Source organism: Pristiophorus japonicus, chromosome 17 (assembly GCF_044704955.1).
Source record: "Pristiophorus japonicus isolate sPriJap1 chromosome 17, sPriJap1.hap1, whole genome shotgun sequence".
NCBI lineage: Eukaryota > Metazoa > Chordata > Chondrichthyes > Pristiophoridae > Pristiophorus > Pristiophorus japonicus.
Genome location: NC_091993.1, coordinates 84375440 through 84388475, shown reverse-complemented (window position 1 = coordinate 84388475; position 13036 = coordinate 84375440). Strand labels below are relative to the sequence as shown.

Genomic DNA, 13036 nt, shown 5'->3' with positions numbered 1-13036 from the left:
AAGCTTGTACCGCCAGTTTTTCCAGACATTGTTCCTGGCGACCGCACCTAATTTACCGACTGGGGCGCAAGCGTGGGTGTTGCACCAGGACTGACATCAGGATCGCACTGATTGTCACCAACCAGGCAAGACTGGTTTGCGCCCCCGACGAGCTTCTAATGAATTTTTGGTTGGAGCGCTAAAAGCTGCGCTCCCAGTTGGTAACCTCTTAGGCTCCCATTAACGCCCCCTCTGGCCGCTAACTGAGGCATTAGGCAACCGAACATCCAGCCCATGGAATTTACTGCAAAGTTATTGACACAGAGGAGGATAACAAACATGTCTGGCCAGAGGTAAATCCCATACATCATGTGGCAACCAATAGCATTTTGTAAGAGTTCGCCACCTAAGTCACCATACAACACCAGAAAACACACCACAACTCAAACTCTTAAACACAAGGCAGTCAAATCAAGAACAGTCAGTCAATGAAGTAACCAAAACAATCCATACTGACCAAACAAGAAGTTCACAGCAAAACTGCAAGAGTCACAGCTGGAATTCACTTGTAAGAGCACAACTGGATAGATTCAGAGATTACAAGATATTTTCATGAAACAATCATATTTTTAATCTTAAAACCTGTGCTAAAGAAAAGACCGGTCAGTAAATTATCACATTTCACTGATTAAATTTGTCCTTTACAAAAATAGGATGGGATAAAAAGAAAAAACAAGCACTGGAAAAGAAAGTGTCTGGGATGGAGGAAGAGCTAAAAGATGTGTCCCAGCCAGTTGGATTCAGGATGAGAGTCCTCATCAAGTGATAGCTGCCGTGACCAAGTTGAACCATTTTCTATACACACAGAAAAAACTGACCATCAACCCTTCACAAGCCTGAGCAGAAAGTTCACCGAGACCAAAAAAATGCTATCTTGCAACACTTGATCCGGGTCTTCAGAACAGGTTAAATAGCCCAACATTACTAAGTCAGGTTCAAGCAACACAAGCCTCGATGCTGTGTTCTGAAATCATTTTTCAACCCCTTGATGATGTTAATGGTAAATCAAATGGTGAGATCATTCTCCAAGAAACAATATTCAGACCATCCCATAAACTGCAGACCATTGACCTAACATTAGCCCACAAAGGACACCAAGGTGTCATTAAAAAAGTTACTTCATGGAAAGGTTTGGATTCTGGACATAGGCAGAATCAATACCTGGATTCCACGCTGAGCGACATTGCCCACGATCAATCCTTGACCTCTGCAGGAACCATGCCATAAAGTGACACTTGACTGTTGTGATGCATTTCCCTCTGGAGATTATCTCATGATCATTACTGAGCTCTCCAGGTAGCCAGTAGTAGCCATCATGAAATCTACAGTAACAACCGGTTTGTTTACAGTCAGACAAAATGTTTTCCCTGAAGTGAAGACGACTGCTTAGTGTTCATCCTTCAATGGCAACTTCAAAAGCTTTGCACATCATTTCTTCTGATATCAAGGGTCAGCCCTTGTTGGTTGAAAGCCAATTCGGAGAGTCAGTGCTGAGGAGAAAAACTACAGAAAACTAGCTTCACTGTATTCATCAAAAGAACCCAGTAAATTCCTATCCAGCTACAGAGCAGAACCCACAATCAAGTTTTTTGATGAGGTAACAGAGAGGGTTGATGAGGGTAATGCGGTTGATGTAATGTTTATAGATTTCCAAAAGGTGCTCAACAAAATGCCACATAATAGGCTTGCCAGCAAAATTGAAGCCCATGGAATAAAAGGGACAGTGGCAGCCTGGATACGAAATTGGCTAAGTGACAGGAAACAGAGTAATGGTGCATGGTTGTTTTTCAGACTGGAGAAAGGTATACAATGGTGTTTCCCAGGGGTCGGTTCAGCTTTTCTTGATATATATTAATGACCTGGATGTTGGTGTACAGGGCACAATTTCAAAAGTTGCAAATGACACAAAACTTGGTCGTATAGTGAACAGTGAGAGGAGAGTGATAGACTTCAAGAAGACATAGACAGACTGATGAAATTTAATGCAGAAAAGTGTAAAGTGATGCATTTTGGTAGAAAGAATGAGGAGAGGACATATAAACTAAATGGTACAATGCTAAAGGGGATGCACGAACAGAGAGACATGGGGGTATTGTGTGCATAAATCGTTGAAGATGACAGGGCAGGTTGAGAAAGCAGTTAAAAAGGCTTACAGGATCCTGGGTTTCAAAAGTACAGAGTGCAAAAGTGTGGAAATTATGATGAACCTGTATAAAACACTGGTTCGGCCTCAACCGGAGTATTGTGTCCAATTCTGGGTACCGCACTGTAGGAAGAATGTGAAGGCCTTAGAGAAGGTGCAGAAAAGATTTATGAGACTGATTCCAGGAATGAGGGACTTCAGTTATGTTGACAGATTGGAGAAGCTGGGGTTGTTCTCCTTGGAGAATTTGAGAGGAGATTTGATAGAGATGTTCAAAATCATGAGGAATCTGGACAGGGTAGATAGAGAGAAACTGTTCCCATTGGCAGAAGGGTCAAGAACCAGGGGACACAGATTTAAGGTGATTGGCAAAAGAACCAAAGGGGACTTAAGAAAAAATGTTTTTATGCAGCGAGTGGTTAAGATCTGGAATGCACTGCCTGAAAGGGTGGTGGAGGCAGACTCAATTTTATCATTCAAAAGGGAGTTGGATAGCAGGGCTATGGGGAAAGGATGGGGGAGTGGGACTAGCTGAGAGTCGGCACGGGCTCAAAGGGCCGAATGTAACCATTCTATGATATGATGTTGTAGGCATTAGGCACCTGCTGAATATATCAAAACACTAGGCATTAGGCACCTGCTGAATATATCTAAACTCATATAAGTTTAAAGTGGCCACATATAAAATGGCTGCCCAAGCATGATGGGAACCCCGTTAGTCAAGTAATGAACTGGGGCTGACCGAGCAATGACCCTGTGAGGCCCACTACCAGGAATGCCTTGGATACAAGATAATTATAACGAACCATTATAGTACACTATAATCAGTGACTTCACACAGCCGAACCCCGAGGAACAGAGATAAGGGGAGAACCTGCCTTACATAACGAGTTCATTAATCAGCCCGAGCTGACAAAAAACAAACATACAGCCCCTGAGGTATCAGAGGAATTCTATTAGGTTAAAGAAACCTATATGTAATCTATAATCGTTATGATTGGATTGTGTCCAGCCGAAGTGGGCTGAGTAACTGTAAAGAACTATTGTAAAACATATAAATATCGATGAGTTTCTTTGTTCGTCGGAGAGAAGTGCCTGGATCCAGTCCTGAGGCTTCCTCCCCGCATGTGAAAATAAAGGCCGCATTGGCATTGAAACCGACTCTGAGTGTTGAGTGATTCTTCTGAGAAAACATTCACGCTAACATATGATGAATCCACAGGTAAGTTACATGCAGATTTTTGGTACAAACTCTAAACCAAGCTGCCAACGGTCAGCAACAGAACACTGACCAAAACACAAACTGACAATGTAAAGATACGCTGATCAACAATCCTGAGCTATGCCATCTAAAACTGACAACAACTGCCCAGTTTTGCTTTGCCAGTGACCAACAAACTATCATGATCATTTAATCCTGAAGCAGGCAATGTGATTAATGTCACAATGTCCTAATTACTGTTCAGTGACAAGGACATGCTATCACAAAGAATTTATCACACTTCGAGCTCCTCAAATACCAGAGACAGCTTCCATTTACTTCAAGTGGACTTCGAGATAGACAAGCAATCAGTTACCGTAGTAAGAAAGACTATAATTACAGAATCTACCACAAGAACACCCGTAATGCTGAAATGTAATAAGCGGCCACCATGGGATTTGATCAAAATATATAAAATCCTAACTTTAGCAGCTACTGCAAATGACTGCACCTTGTGGTTGTTATTTTGATATCGAGGCAGTGTGGTAGTTTAGACAATATAAAGTAATGACGCTTTTAGAAACATAGAAAATAGGTGCAGGAGTAGGCCATTTAGCCCCTCGAGCCTGCACCACCATTCAATATGATCATGGCTGATCATTTATGCAACTTTAGTACCCTATTCCTGCTTTCATGAGGTAACACTGATGATGATACTTCAGCTACTTTGCATTTGGTATTAACACACTCTCATCAAGGACCCCAGTTGAAATCCACTTCAGACAATTTAAATGTTATTATAAATTAGGTAAGATGTAGCATTAGGAATTATGTACAGTTCTTCCATGTATATCCTTTGCTAAAATGCCAACATTTTTGTTTGAAGCCCACACTTATTTTATAAGTAAGGGGATTGACATACCTCTGGAGCCTGCAGAGACAGTTGGACTCGATTCAGATAAACAGGACAATGCAAATATAAAGTAACCTGCAACTACTGTATAAAAATGTTTGGCGGTCTGTGATCTGAGATAGAGAATGAAGAATTCAAGTTACTATGTTCTGCCTCTGGTCCTGTCTGCCCCTCATTCCTATCCTCTTATCCCTCTGTAGATTAGCGCCCATCTCTCCACCCCTTTGGATCATCAGATTAATCTCCTTGATGATACACACCTCCTTTCCCCTCGACTCCTCACTCACATCCCACCCAGATCGAACACGTGCAAAAATGGTGAACAGCCTTCTCGACACAGGCGCCATTCTCCTTCTATTCAAAACTTCAGATCATCTGTCCCCAAAACCAAATTCAAAATTCTCGTGACGGACTACTCAGCCCGACTACCAAACTCCCTCTTTAAACCTCTCCACCTTGCTACTGCTCCCTCTTTTTGACCCCATAGTGTAGTTGGTTTCTATTTCTCCTTTGTGAAGCACCTTAGCACATTCTACTACATTAACGGTGCTGTAAAAACATAAGCTGCAGTAAGAGCTAAGGTTTTGGCAGCAATCCCTCTGCTTTGCCAAATGACATTCATTGAAATACACTGGAACCCTTTTTCGCATCATTACTTCAGATAGATCAGATAGTAGAAGATTGCAAAAATACTTAATCGACACTATATATTGTGAAACATGGTCACCTTCCACAAAATTCCATTTCACGAGCAAAACACATACGTTCAGCTAGTAGATTGCGGTCGGAATTTGTTGAAGTACCGCTGATACAAGATACAAGTTATAGCTTTAATACAGCGATTAGACTATCTCTCTCTTCACATTAACACAGTTTATGGCCTCACAAAATAGCAAGAGCTCCTCTTATGAAGGAATCTGACAACAATCCTCGTTTTGTTATTAACGTAACCAAAGGATCAATGGGTCTGGTTTATAATTTGACCTTGAGGCATGTTTTTGATAATGTTGCAGTGGGCGAGGAGAGGAAATGTTCCTGCTGCTCGCTGTAAATCCTGCTACTTTCCACTGAAAAATCAGGACATTTCAGTCTTCAGATTATTTTAAGCTCCATTATTTCAGTGCTTAGCTCTTATCTTTTCAAATCCCCCATGCCAGGGAAGACCTTCTGGCCAAGAGAGAAGTCAGGCATTCTGCTCCCAGGTCCCTGGCAACACCAATATGGGCTAGAATTTCCCCAAAGCTCGCCAGTGCCCGATTGCCATCCAAAAAACCGCTAAGGCTGGGAAGATAATCGGCGGCGAAAACTTCCCGAAAATTTTTTTTAAATCAGCCCAACAGATATTGAAAATAAATAGTAAAAAAATCAATCACTTATCTTTTTCTTGCAGACTTACTTACCTACTGCCCAGCTCTGCTGATCCTCGTGGGCGGTTTAAAAAAAAATGTTTTATACTTACCTACGGGTCCCCGTTCAGCCAAAGATCGCGCCAGGGCGATCTGTGGACGTTGCATGCCGGCGGTCCTCTCCCCAGTGGTACTTCGAAACCGGCAGCGTGCCTCAGGTAGGGAATTTTTCACCGACCCTGTTCTCGCCCAAAATGGCCAGTACCGCCGAGAAACTGGGCGGCGATGGAGTGAAAATTCTAGCCCATTGTGTCTAGATATTCCCCTAGTGCAAACACCTCTCACTGGGGGCATAGCCAGCCTGTGCACTCTGTATTCCCTAGTGGATTGGCCAAGATTGGGAACAAAGCTGACTGCCTGTAGAAATAGTGAACAGAAACCTGCACCAGGCTATTCAATTCTAGAGCTTTTAACTACAACAATGGGCTCAACCAGGCTGTCTGCGTATTTCTGCACTGATGCCGGATCTTTCAATCTTTATTCTTTTTAGAACAAGACTAACATTTACTCCTGGTCAACCTTATTAACACTTGATCTGTTCTACAAACATGTTTTTCACAAAGACCCAATTTCCCTATTTATCTCCATTCCTTTTGTTGAGTCCACACTAACGACAATATTATAGTTGTAAGTGAACAACCTACAAGTGTTTTCAGCTATTTATAAGAAACTAAAAGGTTTGCAAGTCTATTGTGTCCCAAAATGTATGTGCAGGTAAAGATTAGCCCATAATTTGCTGTCAATATAACAGTGAGGCTAATGGCGCTCGCAGTTATTTATGCGTAAATGCGACAGCAACTTCATCATAGAAATTTACAGCATTGAAGGAGGCCATTTCAGCCCATTGTGTCCGCACTGGCCAATAAAGAGCTATCCAGCCTAATCCCACTTTCCAGCTCTTGGTCCGTGGCCCTGTAGGTTACGGCACTTCAAGTGCACATCCAAGTACTTTTTAAATGTGGTGAGGGCTTCTGCCTCTAACACCCGTTCAGACAATGAGTTCCAGAACTCCACCACCCTCTGGATGAAAAAATTTCCCCTCAAATACTCTCTAAACCTTCTACCAACTACTTGAAATCTATGCTCCCTGGTCATTGACCCCTCTGCTAAGGGAAATAGGTCTGTCCGATCCACTCTATCTGGGCCCCTCATAGTTTTATACACCTCAATAAGGTTTCCACTCAGCCTCCACTGTTCCAGTCTATCCAATCTTTCCTCATTGCTAAAGTTCTCCAGTCCGGGCAACATCCTCGTAAATCTCCTCTGTACCCTCTCGAGTGCAATCACATCTTTCCTGGGTTGACCAGAACTACACGCAGTACTCTAGCTGTGGCCTAACTAGTGTTTTATACAGTTCAAGCATAACCTCCCTGCTTTTGTATTCTATGCCTCGGCTAATAAAGGCAAGAATTCCGTATGCCTTCTTAACCACCTTGTCTACCCGGCCTGCTACCTTCAGGGATCTGTGGACATGCACTCCAAGGTCCCTTTGTTCCTCTACACTTCACAGTGTCCTACCATTTAATCCCTTGTCTTGTTAGCCCTCCCCAAATGCATTACCTCACCCTTCTCCGGATTAAATTCCATTTGCCACTGTTCTGCCCACTTGACATTTTCCTGCAGCCTACAGCTTTCTTCTTCATTATCAACCTCACAGCCGATTTTAATATCATCTGCACACTTCTTAATCATACTCCCTATTTTCAAGTCTAAATCGTTAATATATACCACAAAAAGCAAGGGACCTAGTAATGAGCCCTGCGGAACCTCACTGGAAACAGCCTTCCAGTCACAAAAACACCCATCAGCCATTGCCCTTTGCTTCCTGCCTCTGAGCCAATTTTGGATCCAACTTGTCACTTTGCCCTGGATTCCATGGGCTTCTATTTTTGTGACCAATCTGCCATGTGGGACCTTATCGAAAGCTTTGCTAAAATCCATAAACACTACATCAAACGCACTACCCTCATTGACCATCTTTGTTGCCTCCTCAAAAAAATTCAATTAAGTTAGTCAGACACGACCTTCCCTTAACAGATCCATGCTGACAGTCCTTGATAAATCCGTGTCTTTCTAAATGAAGATTTATCCTGTCCCTCAGAATTTTTTCCAATAATTTTCCCACCATCGAGGTTAGGCTGATTGGCCTGTAATTACTCAGTCTATCCCTTTCCCCCCTTTTAAACAAAGGTACGACGATAGTAGTTCTCCAGGCCACCGGCAACAACCTGTAGCCAGAGAGGACTGGAAAATTATGGTCAGAGCCTCTGTTATTTCCTCTTTTGCTTCTCTTAACAACCTGGGATATATTTCATCCAGGCCTGGGGATTTATCCACTCTCAAATTGATAACCCCCTTAATACTTTCTCTCTCACTATGTTTATTTCATCTAATATTTCACACTCCTCTTCCCTGATTTCAGACAAAGGCAGATGAAAGGTTATACACAAAAATCAGGAAGTTGCTGTCCGAGATGTGCCGCTCCATCGTTGGCTTTGCAAAAACCCACCTCGCTGTCTGACTCATCATTAAAATGCATTGAATAGCGTGAAGTTGTTGTATTTGCGCAGTAAATACAAACTAAACTAGCCACTGAAAGTTATGTCTCATCGTTACATGCCTATGGGCTGGGTTTTCAGATCCTTTGCGCTCTGGGTTTCACCCCAGAGCGGCGTGAAAGGCAGCAGTGAGGTCTCCAGTGTCCCGCTGCAATCCTCCGGTTGGGTTATATGGCACCGGCGCCAGTTTTGAGTCTTGCCTGACCCGTCCGCCCAGAAGTGCGCCCACAATGACTGCCTGAGTAATCAGAGTGGTCCAACGACCCCAACGGCGGAGAGGAAGGTAATGGACTCCAAAAGTAAGTGCAAATGTTTTTAGTTTTAATTTTTAGTGTGATTTGTGTTGCAGTGACGTGGACAATGTTTAAAGAATGTTTTCATGTTTTTTTAGTTCCCCCCCCTTCTCTCCTACGCCCCGGCCTCTCTCGGAGCGCTTCCTGGCTGGCTGTTTATCTCGGGAGTTTCGCATCCTTGCACCAAGAAAGGGGTACAACGCCTCCCATAGCGCTGCGTCCTCTGATGCAGGGACCAGATGCCCAAACTTAAATACTAAAGCGCAAATTATTCCCGGCTGCTAACTTTCCAGCCCCGCAGCCATTAACGCCATGAAAACAGAAAAGCCTAAACTATAGCCCTAGATAACCGTGATTACTGTTAATGACTGCAAAACAACCTCTCGGCACTGAAAATTAATTATTACAAGTATGGAGTCTCATTCCTTTTGTGGGCAAAACATTTTTGAGCTGAAGGGTGCAGTTGCAAGTCTAACTAACAGAAGACACTGTTAGATGCTCTGCTGCAGCAAATTTTGGCCTTGCTGATTACTGCTGTGCAATGTCTGGAGAATCTTTTATTGTAAGGGAAGCAAGGTGAACATCTACTTATGCTTTTTCAAACCAAAAAAGAGACTTAAAATGTGCATGAAGTCCCAATCACTTTCCTTAAAGCAATTCCAAGACACTTTATCAAAGCATCCCATTCAAATAACTGCCATTTACTCATCAACATTATACTGTAGGTCTGAAGTTGAAGAGGAACAACTAAAACAGTAAAATTAAGGGAACTGAGTTGATGAGATGAATGAGTTATTTCATGTCCCTTTATTCTGCAGAACTGCTTCTAAATATACAGACTACATACACGTTGTCGTTAATGGATTTTCACCTCTGGAGGGAAAATTGTACATAGTATATGGAAGTAATGGAGCAAGTGCTCTTTCCTTGCATCACATTTTCTCAGTTTCCACAGTGCTCTATGTTGATCAATACAAGCTCTCTGCTCATCAGACTGACTGACAACAGGCACTAAAAACACAAGAGATCAAGAGGTTGATTGGCACTGCACTGCTCCCAGCTCAGGCTAGCAGATCCAGTGGAGGAACTAACTGCTGAAAAGCAGCTGTTTAAAAAAAGTAAAAGCATTCCTTTTCAGCAGGATATAGATGCTTTTCTGACATCTAGAGTACTACGTACAGTTTTGGTCTCCTTATTTAAGGAAGGATATACTTGCATTGGAGGCAATTCAGAGAAGGTTCACGAGGTTGATTCCTGAGATGAAGGGGTTGTCTTATGAGGAAAGGCTGAGCAGGTTGGGCCTCATTGGAGTTTAAAAGAATGAGAGGTGATCTTATTGAAATATAAGATTCTGAGGGGGCTTGACAGGGTAGATGCTGAGAGGATGTTTCCCCTCATGGGGGAATCTAGAACTAGGGGGCATAGTTCCAGAATAAGGGGTCGCCCATTTAAGATGGAGATGAGGAGGAATTTCTTCTCTCAAAGGGTCATGAATCTTTGGAATTCTTTACCCCAGAGAGCTGTGGAGGCTGGGTCATTGAATATATTCAAGGCGGAGATGGACAGATTTTTTAACGACAGGGGAGTCAAGGGTTATGGGGAAAAGGCAGGAAAGTGGAGTTGAGGCCAAGATCAGATTAGCCATGATCTTATTGAATGGCGAAGCAGGCTCAAGGGGCCAAATGACACTCCTGCTCTTATTTCTTATGTTACATTCTTAAAATTGTGTTTCAGTTTGGACCTAATTCATCAGTTCCTTTACATTCTCGATGCATGGGGTTTTTACTGGTCAAGACAATGCTTTATCAGCTCTGTAAGTTATAGTAGTTCTGTAAATACAAGTTGTTGTTGGCAAGTTATTGACACACTGTGACTATTATGATTGGAAATGCTCAGAAATTTGCCAGTGGAGATTTCTCCCCTTCCCCTTCTGGAGATATCAACTGCATTACTGGGGTGCAATTCCATAGATATTTGATTTAATTGCATTCTGTCGCAAGTAAGCCAAGTCACAGCATCTCACATGGTTTAATTCTACTAGCTAGTAAAAAATAATTTTTCATCCTAACCAGAACCAGGAAACGCTGAACTGACTACCTCCAGAAAGACTAACATGAACTGGTGCTCATCCTGTAATTATGGTTTGAACACAAAATATAATATGGAGAGTATATATGGTGCCCCTATAACATGTGAAATAAAACCCAATATAATGCTAATTCAGTTGCTGTCCATCATGACACCCATCAATGTCATAGGTAAAATAACCTCTACAGAAATGGTTTCAAACACCGCTTGGAGACATTGGGCTCAATTTTGGCCGGGAGTTGCTTCGTTTTTTTTGGAGTAACTTGTTTTTTCTGGGGTAACTTAAAAATCTCCATTTTCCTCAATCAATTTGCACAAGCGTAACTGAGTTAGTTAGGATTTTTTTAGGTTAGTTTTTTTTTCTCAAAAGGGGGTGTTACCAGCCACCTACGCCAGTTCTGCCCATTGAGGCAACTTTGGCCAGCTAATAGTTACTCCATTTATACTTAGGCCAGCGTATGTGGCCACTTCAGTAAACCCTTGCGGAAAGTTAAAGAATTTGGCGCAGGTAGGTATATCGGAGGCCATTCGGCCTGTGATAGGGGTGGGAAGCAGAGAGGACCTGCACCTAAACCACCAACCCTTACAAACCACAAAACCTTGCAAACAAAAAGTACTAAGAATTCAATAAGAAATAAAAAATTGAAGTAAGTCCTACCTTCATCTTTAAACTTGGCCTGGGAAGGCAGCAGGCCGGCCGGTGCGGGAGGCCACTCGGCCTGGGCTAGGGGCGGGACATCGCACCGGGTGGCCACTTGGCCAGGGCTAGGGGTGGGCAGGAGAACTGATTGAAATCACCGGCAGGCAGGAGCACTATCAGTTCTCCTGCCTGCCCCTTGCCCAACAAAGGAGGCAGAATAAATGCAGAGAACTTTACCTAAAGGAGCCCAGCAACACAGGGAGGAAGTACATCGCCACACTCTGAAACTGACAGATATACTTACTGTTGTTGCAGACTCACAGCATTACTGCTCATGCGTGGACATCACCAGCAGACTCCACTGCGCATGTGCAGACGTCCCGGCACATTTTCCAGCGCAGAACGCTGGCTCCACCCCCGACTTGACTGGCCATGCTGCGCGACTGCAGTGAAGCGGCCGGTCAGCGGCCAAAATGGCAACAACATTTTTTGGCGCACCTCGGAACGTAGATAAGCGGCGCAACTCCGGTAAGTGCGCCGAAAAATGGGCTCAGCCAAAATTGAGGTCATTAAAACTAATGAAGAAGGCTTGAATACGTTTCGGACATAACAAAGGATTCAGATGATATTAATAAATCAGTTGAGCTTCAGATTCATAGGTTATATCCTCTGAACTTTTATTCGTGCTTATTAACAGACTCTAATCCATTCAATAAACTATCCCAATCAGTACATTAATTTACTAATTCACTTCTATTCCCACAACAGGATTTTCATACCATGCTACTTTAGAAAGGACTGCGACATGGGCCATGTTTGGTCTTCCAGCATCAGCACCAGAAGATTGTTAATTTTGTGGTTAGCACACAAACCTCAAACCAGTGCCGCCTGCCTCACTCTTTTGAGACAGTACAGATGAGATGCTCATATTAGAGTTTTATTATAAACATTCTAAAATGTAATGATCTTCAACACTCGACAGAATAGCTGTTCTTAGTAACTTTCCACTTCTTATTCACATTTGTTTCATTATTAAAGGATGGAAGTGGAGAGAAAATAAAACAGTCCCTCTAGACGCATGTGGAAAGCAAGCCCATTCTTCGCAATGCTGCACCTTGAAATTAATTGTTGTACTAAATGTTAACTGTGATGGTGGGTGCAATTACTTCATGGCACTCAAAAGTGCAGACTGGAGCCACAAAGCTGCATTTTGTTCTTTGCATGGAAGCCAACTGTGAAGGTTACTTTCAGCCACCAATTTCAATACAGTATGAAATCAAACCTCGTATTTATATCTTCTACCTTCGTCCGAAACTACACTTCAACAACGTGAAACATTAACTCTGTTCCTCTCTCCACAGACGCTGCCTGACCTGCTGAGTATTCCCAGCATTTTCTGTTTTTGTTTCCGATTTCCAGCATCCGCAGTGTTTTACTTTTGCAATAGAGCTGCAGTTGCTTTTTGTGAGGACATTATATATACAAATGCTCAACTTGTTCTAAATAACCTCTCTCTACTGAAATTTGTAAGCTGTGCAAGCAAGGTCGTAATCTTTAGACATGTGCAAACTGGCTAGATGGTAGGATTTGTGGGAGATGAAGGCATAGAACATAGGGTGGAATTTCCCTGGAGTCTCCAAGAATTGAAGCTTAATCTCTCGGACATTGCCACGAGCAGCCCAGGATAAAATTCATCAGAACATTAAAAATTTTGTGTGTATGGTTCATTTTCTTTACACACTTTCGTTTCAGTTA

At 42.8% G+C, this 13036-nt stretch overlaps 1 protein-coding gene across 1 annotated transcript in view; it reads right to left on the bottom strand.

Moving 5' to 3' along the window:
- The window catches only part of ppfia4 (PTPRF interacting protein alpha 4), an 846733-nt gene that overhangs the window by 159490 nt on the left and 674207 nt on the right, over positions 1-13036 (bottom strand). The window lies entirely within an intron of this gene.